Source organism: Camellia sinensis, chromosome 13 (assembly GCF_055761805.1).
Source record: "Camellia sinensis isolate YWXY chromosome 13, ASM5576180v1, whole genome shotgun sequence".
Classification (NCBI taxonomy): domain Eukaryota; kingdom Viridiplantae; phylum Streptophyta; class Magnoliopsida; order Ericales; family Theaceae; genus Camellia; species Camellia sinensis.
Window position 1 is genome coordinate 33,262,386 of NC_138973.1, and position 10,244 is coordinate 33,272,629.

Here is a 10,244-nt window from a genome sequence, read left to right on the forward strand (position 1 = left end):
TTTTTTAAAAAATTCTTTATTGTTTTCTTTTATTTTTTCCCCTCCCTTCCCCTTCCAGATGGTTCCACAAAATTCATATGTTGGTATATATTCACTTACTATACATTGGAAACCATATTAGCATTTGGTGTGTATGTAGCATTCTATGAAAAATACAATAATATATATAGCAATTTTCAATTTTGAAAATTGGTTAGGTTAGTTTGTAACACCCTCAAAATAATACATGATCCCATCATGTAATAGTTCTATGTACATGACAGATAAATCACATTTCCATACATGCATCAGAGTTAATATTACAAAAGGGTATTTCATATAAGTTTCATACTATTTACAACATAATAAAATGCCCTACGGCTTACATCTTTCCAGGTTGCTACTTGGTTACAAAAGTAAAGTGCTCACTCTTTTACAAGTAAAGCCCTTGGCTTGCATTTACATATAATCAACAAAACAAATAACAGAGCAAAGTCTTCAACTCATAAACCTCCCAGCAAAGATCTTGGAGGCGGCATACCTCCTGTACCTGAAAAATGGTATCCCAAGTAGGGTGAGCCAAAGCCTAGTAGAGACATGCTAAACCCAATATGAGAAATAACTAAAATATTAGCATGTGACAAATGGTTAACACTTGTAAACCAACTCACACCCTTTCCATAGCCCAACGACACTTACATCCATGTTTCAATCCACTTCCCTTTACCTATCCAATTCAACTCATAGGCGTGGTTCATTATCTAACCAAACAATTTAAATGACACTGCAACTCATTTTTATTAACACTTCAATTATTAACAATTCAAAATGAGACTACAACTCATATTATTAACACTTCAATTATCAACTTCAAACATACACTTCCATTTATAAGGTTTCGAGACTTTCATCCTAGACACTCCAGCCAACTTAATTATCAATGGAGTCCATCCCCTATCTCCTCCCATGCAAATATACATATACAATGTATTAAAGCATATAATCACATATGGAGTACATCCCCTATCTCCTCCCAAACAAAGATACATATATAATGTATTGAAGCATATAATCACATATGGAGTACATTCCCTATCTCCTCCTAAACAAAGATACATATACAATGTATTTAAGCATATAATCACATATGAAGTATAGCGATCCCTGTTTTCCTTTTCTGTATTTGTTGTATTCCGGACTTTGGTTCCGTGGAGTTGGTGGTTGTATACCTTGTTGTCATCCTTTAATTCTTTATGTTTGAGTTTTAAGATGTGTTGGGCATGTTTCGAGCGGGTCGTCTGGCGCTCGAGTGGAGATTGCATACTCCCAGTATTTTCGTGCTCTGCAAAACTTCTGCAGGTGTGATTTCTACGCTCGAGTGAATTTCTTGCGCTTGAGCGGGTCGCGCTCGAGTGGGCTTGTTGGCGCTCGAGCGGGTAGTGCATTTTTGATGTAAGTTCTGGGAGGGGGAAATCTAAGCTCGAGTGGACTGGTTTTCGTGCTCGAGTGGATGTACTTTATTCTTGTGTCTTGGTGCTCGAGCGGACCTGGTTTTTTGTTCCTGACGCTCGAGCGTTGTGTTTTCCGCTCGAGCGAGAATGTCGTATAACAGAGGGCAGCTGGGCATTTTTGAATCATTTCTACACTTCCTCTCTCTCTCTTACTTTCCCGAAAACATTTTTGAGAGCCTCTCTCTTTAGAAACTCCCTTCTCTCTAGGGTTTGATCTAGTTAGAGTGCTTTCCTTTCCTTCGGCCTTTGTAAAAGTTGTGTTGATCGTCGAGGGCTTCGTTTTGATCAGTGGATCTTGGAGTTTGGAGCATTTTGGTTTCTTCATTTTTTTCCCTTGGGCTCCGAATTTGAGGTAGGGATTCCTACTCACTCTTACGGTCGTTAACATAGATTTTTGGTTGTTTTGATAAAGTGTTGAAGTTGAGTAATTTTGGGACTTAGGGTTTCGAAATGTTTAAAGGGGGGTTTTGTCATTTTGATTCTTAAATACGTATTTTGGGTTTCAAAATGTTGTTAATGTTGTTGGTTGTTGATTTTAGACCCGTGGGTCGAAAATGAGAAATGGGTAGAAAACCCTAGTTTGTTGTATAAAATTAATTGGTATAATTAATTTGGAAAAATTGCGGTTATACGGATTTGAGTTGGAAATAATGAAATTAACTCATTGTATGGTAAAATGGTGGAGTTGGATTTATTAATCGCTCACTTTTGGAAATATGGATATTTTATCTATTGATGCATTTATTATCTGTTTAGAAATAAATTGCTTTGGACTACCGGTGGAGGGTAATTTGATTGTTGTAGACAATGCATGATGATTAGGCAAACGAAAACTAATCTGTTGAATGTGCCATCGAATATGGTTGTTAGAATAATACATTAATTTCATGTATTGACTGTTGATGTATATGACCTATGTGTATATACGTTGTGTGTGTGGGAGGAGATAGGGGATGGACTCCACGGTTTAGGGGAAGATAGGGGATGGACCTTTAAACCGGATGTGTGTGTGGGAGGAGATAGGGGATGGACTCCGTAGACACAGCTCATATGCTTGTCTAATGATGTGTTGATACAGCTCATATGCTTATCTATGGAAGTGTTGGAAGTGTTGATACAGCTCATATGCTTATCTATTGATGTGTTGATATAACTCGTGTGCTTATCTGTTGAATTGTTGATATAGCTCGTATGCTTATCTGTTGAAGTGATTGATACATCTTGTAGGCTTATCTATTGTAAAGTGGGCAAATATTTAACATGAGTTATTGTCTCATTTAAAGTGATTGGCCAAGTTCTGAGCCATAGTTATGAATTGGAAATTGGATAAGAAATGGAAGATGAAAAGATAACATGTACACCGTGGTCATGTAATGAAAATGGTTTATGAATTGGTTTATGTGAGTCAACACTTACCAATTACTAATGTCTTAGTTACTGCTCATATTGTGTTTAGCATATCTCTACTGGACGTTGGCTCACCCTATATGGGACATCATTTTCAGGTACAGGTAGCATGCTACCTCCAAGGACATAGTTTGGATGGTTATGGGAGTTGAAGACTCTTTTTGATTATTTTGTTTGTATTACATGTATATCAAGCCAAGGGCTTATTTGTATAGAGTTAGTACTCTTCTTTTTGTAACCAAGTGTTGACTTGGAAAGCTGTAAGCCCATAGGGCATTTGCTTTTGTTGTTAACATGTAATACTGTTGTAAGAATTACTCTGGTGAATGTAAATGTGTTGGTTTCTTTTATATCATTGCATGTCTAAAATGATGGGTTTTATGTATTATTTTGGGGGCGTTACATGAAGTACATCCCCTATCTCCTCCCAAACAAGATGCATATACAATGTATTTAAGCATATAATCACATATGGAGTACATCCCTTATCTCCTCCCAAACAAAGATACATATACAACGTATTTAAACTCTTTATCATATACAATGATCAATTAAGGCACATGTTCAATGTGTTAATCCAACCGTTATATTCAATGACATAATCTCATTGATTAGTTTTAATTTACCTAATCATCATGCAGTTCTACAACAATCATGGCTATCCTCCACCGATAGCCCCAAACAATTATCTCTAAACAGGTAAATAAATTTATCAAACAGATAAATTATTACATTTTCCATAGGTGAGTGATTTATCAATCCAACCACACCATTTAATCACAATTTCCTCCAATTTCCTCCAATTTCATAATTCTCAAATCAATTTCATTTTTATACCAAATAATTTATTTAATTTCCAATTAGGGTAAAACTTCCTCCTTTTTAAACATCAAGTCCCAAATACTCAATTTCATCAATTATACACAAATGGACCCAACCTCAAGACCTCTCATACACAATGGAACCCAAAGACATGAAAATCCCTCTTTTATAATTTTCAAATTAAATCCTAACTTTACCCAAAACTCCCAAACACCACCATCTATACAAAATAACCAACATTTATGTCAAAACTCATAATAAGGAGTAGATTATCCTTACCTTGAAGTTAGGAGCCCAAGGTAGAAGAAGAGTGAAACCCAAGATGCTCCAAATCCACAAATTTTCGGATCAATGGGAAGCCCAAGCCAAGCTCTAACTTTCTTACAAAGGGATTAGGGTAGAAAACTCCTAGAACATGGAGTATTTGTAAAGAGAAGGAGTGTGTAGAGAGAGAGAGAGAGTCGGATCTAGGGTTTGGAGTAAAAAGATGATGAAAAAGTGATGTATATCCCGTTGCTGCCAACTGATATATTCGTACCTCGCTCGAGCGAAGAAGTGGTCACTCGAGCGACCAGACACAAAAGAACCTCGCTCGAGCGTAAGAAGTGTCGCTCGAGTGAACAATGTGAAGCTTCAGGTCTGCAACCCAGAAGCACGCTCGAGCGCAAGAGTTCTCGCTCGAGTGAAGAAACACAAAACATAGAGCTCGCTCCCTCGAGCGCAAGAAGGCTCGCTCGAGCGAAGAATACCAACCTTCAGGTCCAATCTAGACACAGACGCACGCTCAAGCGCAAGAGTGCTCGGTCGAGCGAAGAGACACATCACAGAAAGCTCGCTTGAGGGAAAGAACCTTCGCTTGAGCGAAGAAACAAAAACCCAAAGCTTGCTCAAGCGCAAAAAGACTCGCTCGAGCGAAGATGCCAAATTCTGGACAGCAACCATTTGTTCCAACACTCAACCAATCTGTTCCAAATTTACCCAACACATCCCACAACTCAAATACAAAGAATTAAGGGAGGGAAAAGAGATTTAGATAGCAACAACCACCCACGGAACCGAGTTCGGAATACAATAAATAATGGAGGAAAACCAAGATCGCTATATAGTTTGAATGACTAGTTAAAATAAAGAGTATGGTTGGAACACGTAATAGCTAAACTAATTAGATAGGTTGAATGACTAGATATAAAATAAAGAGTATAGTTTGAATGACTAGATGTAAAGGTATAGATATTTACATTTGTTTTAGATTTTTTTTAATATACAAATTATTTATTTTAGATTTTTTGTAAAAATAATTTAACAATCCTATCATTAACCATAGTGTATGTGAGAAGTTGAAAAGGGTACTGCAGTAATTATGAGAAAAGTCAAAAAGGTTTGTGGGTTGGAAGAACTTAATAAATGCCGAGTTTTTTTTTTAATTTTTAAAATCAAAAAATTAGAAAATTAAGATTGGGATATTGGAGCTCCCACAAAGCTTATGGGTTAAAAAATCCCATTTTTCTTATATAATACTAGCATATCACCCGTATTATGCGCGGATTGTATTTACAATTATCTATATATATATGAATTGTGATTTTTAAATATATTTTTTTAAATGTCTTCTTTTTTTTCTTTTTTATATTATATTAAAGTTTAATATTTTGATAATAATCAAATGTGTTAGACTTTTTAAGAAATTTTTTTATGCTTGTTCTTAATACATTAAAGTGTTATTATGAGGGATAATAATCATATGTGTTGAGACTTTTCAAGGAATTCATATGTGTTGGATTTCAAAGAATTTTTTTTATACTTATTCTTAATGCATTAAAGTGTTATCTATACTATATATTAAGCAAAAGGGGGTTTTTAACCCCAAACTTTGTGGGAGCTCCAATCTCCCAATCTAATTTTTTTTTATTTTTTGATTTAAAAAAAAAAACCTTAGCATTTATTAATTTCTCCCAACTCCCAAGTCCTACCCTCATAATAACACTTTAATGTATTAAAAACAAACATAAAAAAAAATCTTCGAAATCCAACACATGAATTCCTTGAAAAGTCTCAACATATATGATTATTATCCCTCATAATAACACTTTAATATATTAAGAACAAGCATAGAAAAAATTTCTTGAAAAGTGCAACACATATGATTATTATCAAAGTATTAAACTTTAATATAATATAATAATAATAAAAAAGACATTTAATTCCTTGAAAAGTCTAACATATATGATTATTATTCAAATATTAAATTTTAATATAATATAAAAAAGAAAAAAAAGAAGGCATTTAAAAAAAAAAAAGACATTTAAAAATCGCAATTCACATATATAGATAATTGTAAACACAATCCGTGAATAGCACGGGTGATATGTTAGTACTATATATTAAGCAAAATGAGATTTTTAAACCCTAAGGCCTGTGGGAGTTTCAATATCTCAATCTAAATTTTTAAAATTTTTTATTTAAAAAAAAAACTCAGCATTTATTAATTTGGTCAAAATTCTCTAATCAGCATTTATTAACTTTTTTCAATCCACATGTCTTTCCACATGCCTGCATTTATTAATTTGGTCAAAAACTCCTGATCAGCATTTAAAATCACCTCATACAAATAATTATAGATACAATCTGTGTATAATTACTACAGTACCATTTTCAACTTCTCCCATACACTATGGTTAGTGATAAGATTGTTAAATTATTTTTATAAAAAGTCTTAAAAAACATAATTTATATATTAAAAAAAATCTAAAACAAATACAAATATCTAAAATTATCCCGTGCATAGCACGGGTGATAGGCTAGTTACAATGATAAGACTTGAGAGTTGGGAGAAGTTAATCAATGCTAAGATTTTTTTTTTTTTTTAAATCAAAAAATCAAGAAATTTAGATTGGGAGATTGGAGCTCCTACAAGGCTTGGGGTTAAAAACTCCCTTTTGCTTAATATATAGTATAGATACTAGCATATTACTCATGCTAGACACAAGTATAAATAAATAATTAAAAACTAGTTTTTAAATTAAAATAATAATATAAAATTTATTTGAAATATGTTGTAAAAGTGATTTATAATCAATTAAATTTTATTAATTTTTATTAGAGTTACACTAAGAGAAGATTTTTATTCTAATGTCATTAATTGCATTTCCTAAGTTCTTAATAAAAATCTGCATGTCATAATTTAATTGATAAAATTTAAAAAATAAATTACAAAAATTCTGTTTACAATAAAATATAAATACATTTCATTTTATATGCTTTGTAATTTTAATTTATCACATGATAGTAATAAATTATATTTTTTAATATACTAATTTTTTCTTATTTTGTAAAACCTAAAAATTTGTTTACTTAAAATTGTTGTTATAACTCTTATGTGAAAATGGATTGAAATTGACTTGTGGTGTTGGACTAAATATTAGAAGTGACCTAAAAGCTAGTTGACTTAATATTTATGTCAATGTGACATTCACCTACTCATTAAAAATTGTCTTGATTGTTTGAAATTATCTTTATCAGTTTGTAACCAACATAAGTTAGTTTGAGAGTTCTAATATTAGATTAAATATTAAAAATAAGTCTAGAAAATTTAGTTTGAGTCGATTTCCCCCCCCCTCCCCCCAACAATTCTTGATTTAAGCCTATAATACATCTTATTTTAATAACTCAATATAATAAAAAAAAATAATCTTAATGTTTATGGTGCTTTTTGTCAATCAATAAAAAATATTTATAAATATTAAGAGAATTACATTTGAACAAAATCTAACATAAATTTTTTACTTTAAAACTCTAAGACCTACACATTTTGTTTGATTTTATCTACATTACTAATCTTTGGAGGTTTCATGAATTTTTTATATATATATTTTTTTATGGAATGTTTGTTTGCTATAATATAGATATATAGATTGGAATATCGATGCATATAAAATTATTAAAAATTAAGAAAAAAAATCTATGAAAGATGTAGATTAATTCCTATATTTTAGTAGTATAAAAATTCAAATTCAAATTTATATTTTAGTTAACTTTCCTTCTCAATTTCTAAATTTAAAATTTTAAATAAATTAATTAACTTTCTTTTTGAAATGTGTAAATCAAGGCATAAAAGTTATTTAAAATTTTAAATAGATTAACTAACTTACTTTTTAAATTTAAATTTGTAAATAAATTAATTAACTTTCCTTTTAAAATGTGTAAATCAAGGCCTAGAAGCCATTTCAATTTTTAAATAGATTAATTAACTTTCCTTTCAAATTTAAATTTTTAAATAAATTAATTAACTTTTCTTTTGAAATATATAAGTCAAGACATAAAAGTTATTTAAATATTTAAATAGATTAATTAACTTTCCTTTTAAATGGATTAATTAATATTTTTTTAGATTTTTTTATAAAAATAATTTAACAATCCCATCAGTAATCATAGTGTATGAGAGAAGTTGAAAAGGGTGTTGTAGGAACTATGAGAGAAGTCAAAAAAGCTTGTGGATTGGGAGAAGTCAATAAATGCTGAGTTTCTTATATTTTGGTGGTATAAAAATTCAAATTCAAATTTACATTTTAGTTAACTTTGCTTCTCAGTTTCTAAATTTAAATTTTTAAATAAATTAATCAATTTCTTTTTGAAATGTGTAAATCAAGGCATAAAAGATATTTAAAATTTTAAATAGATTAACTAAGTTACTTTTTAAATTTAAATTTGTAAATGAATTAATTAACTTTCCTTTTAAAATGTGTAAATCAAGGCATAGAAGCTATTTAAATTTTTAAATAGATTAATTAACTTTCCTTTTGAAATATGTAAATCAAGGCATAAAAGCTATTTAAATATTTAAATAGATTAATTAACTTTTGTTTTAAATGTATTAATTACTATTTTCTTAGATTTTTTTATAAAAATAATTTAACAATGCCATCAGTAATCATAAAAGTTAAAAAGGGTGTTGCAGTAACTATGAGAGAAGTCAAAAAGGCTTGTAGATTAAGAGAAGTTAATATATACTGAGTTTTTTTTTTAATAAAAAAATTAGAAAATTAAGATTGGGATATTGGAGCTCCCACAAGACTTGTGGGTTACAAATCCCAATTTCCTTATATAATATACTAGCATATCACCCGTGCTGTGCACGGATTATGTTTACAAATATCTATATATGTGAATTACGATTTTTAAATGTCTTATTTTTTTCCTTTTTTATATTATATTAAAATTTATTATTTTGATAATAATCATATATGTTAGACTTTTCAAGGAATTAAATGTCTTTTTTATTATTATATTATATTAAAGTTTAATATTTTGATAATAATCATATGTGTTGGATTTTTCAAGAAATTTTTTTTATGCTTGTTCTTAATGCATTAAAGTGTTATTATGAGGGATAATAATCATATGTGTTGGGACTTTTCAAGAAATTCATATGTGTTGGATTTCAAAGAATTTTTTTTTATGCTTGTTCTTAATGCATTAAAGTGTTATTATGAGGGTAAGACTTGGGGGTTGGGAGAAGTTAATAAATTTTTACAATTATCTATATATGTGAATTGCAATTTTTAAATGTCATTTTTTTTTAAAAAAAAATGTCTTTTTTTTCCTTTTTTATATTATATTAAAGTTTAATATTTTGATAATAATCATACGTGTTAGACATTTCAAGGAATTAAATGTCTTTTTTTTATTATATTATATTAAAGTTTAATATTTTGATAATAATCATATGTGCTGGACTTTTCAAGAATTTTTTTTTTATGTTTGTTCTTAATGCATTAAAGTGTTATTATGAGGAATAATAATCATATGTGTTGGGAATTTTCAAGGAATTCATATGTGTTGGATCTCAAATTTTTTTTTAATGCTTGTTCTTAATGCATTAAAGTGTTATTATGATGGTAAGACTTGGGGGTTGGGAGAAGTTAATAAATGCTAAGTTCATTTTTTTTTAAATCAAAAAATCAAGAAATTTAGATTGGGAGATTGGAACTCACACAAGCCTTGGGGTTAAAAACCTCATTTTGCTTAATATATAGTATAGATAAATATAGATTATATTTTTTGTAAAAATAATTTAACAATACTATCACTAACCATAGTGTATGAGAGAAGTTGAATGGGAAACTACAGTAACTATAAGAGAAGTCAAAAAAGTTTGTGGGTTGGAAGAGGTTAATAAATGTTGAGTTTTTTTTTTTTTTTTTTTTTTTAAATCAAAAAATTAGAAAATTAAAGTTGGGATATTGGAGCTTCCACATGGCTTGGGAGTTAAAAAACTCCATTTTTCTTATATAATACTATCATATCACTCGTGCTATGCACGGATTGTGTTTACAATTTTCTATATATGTGAATTGTGATTTTTAAATGTCTTTTTTTTTAAATGTCTTCTTTTTTTCTTTTTTTATATTATATTAAAGTTTAATATTTTGATAATAATCATATGTGTTAGACTTTTCAAGGAATTAAATGTCCTTTTTTTTATTATATTATATTAAAATTTAATATTTTGATAATAATCATATGTGT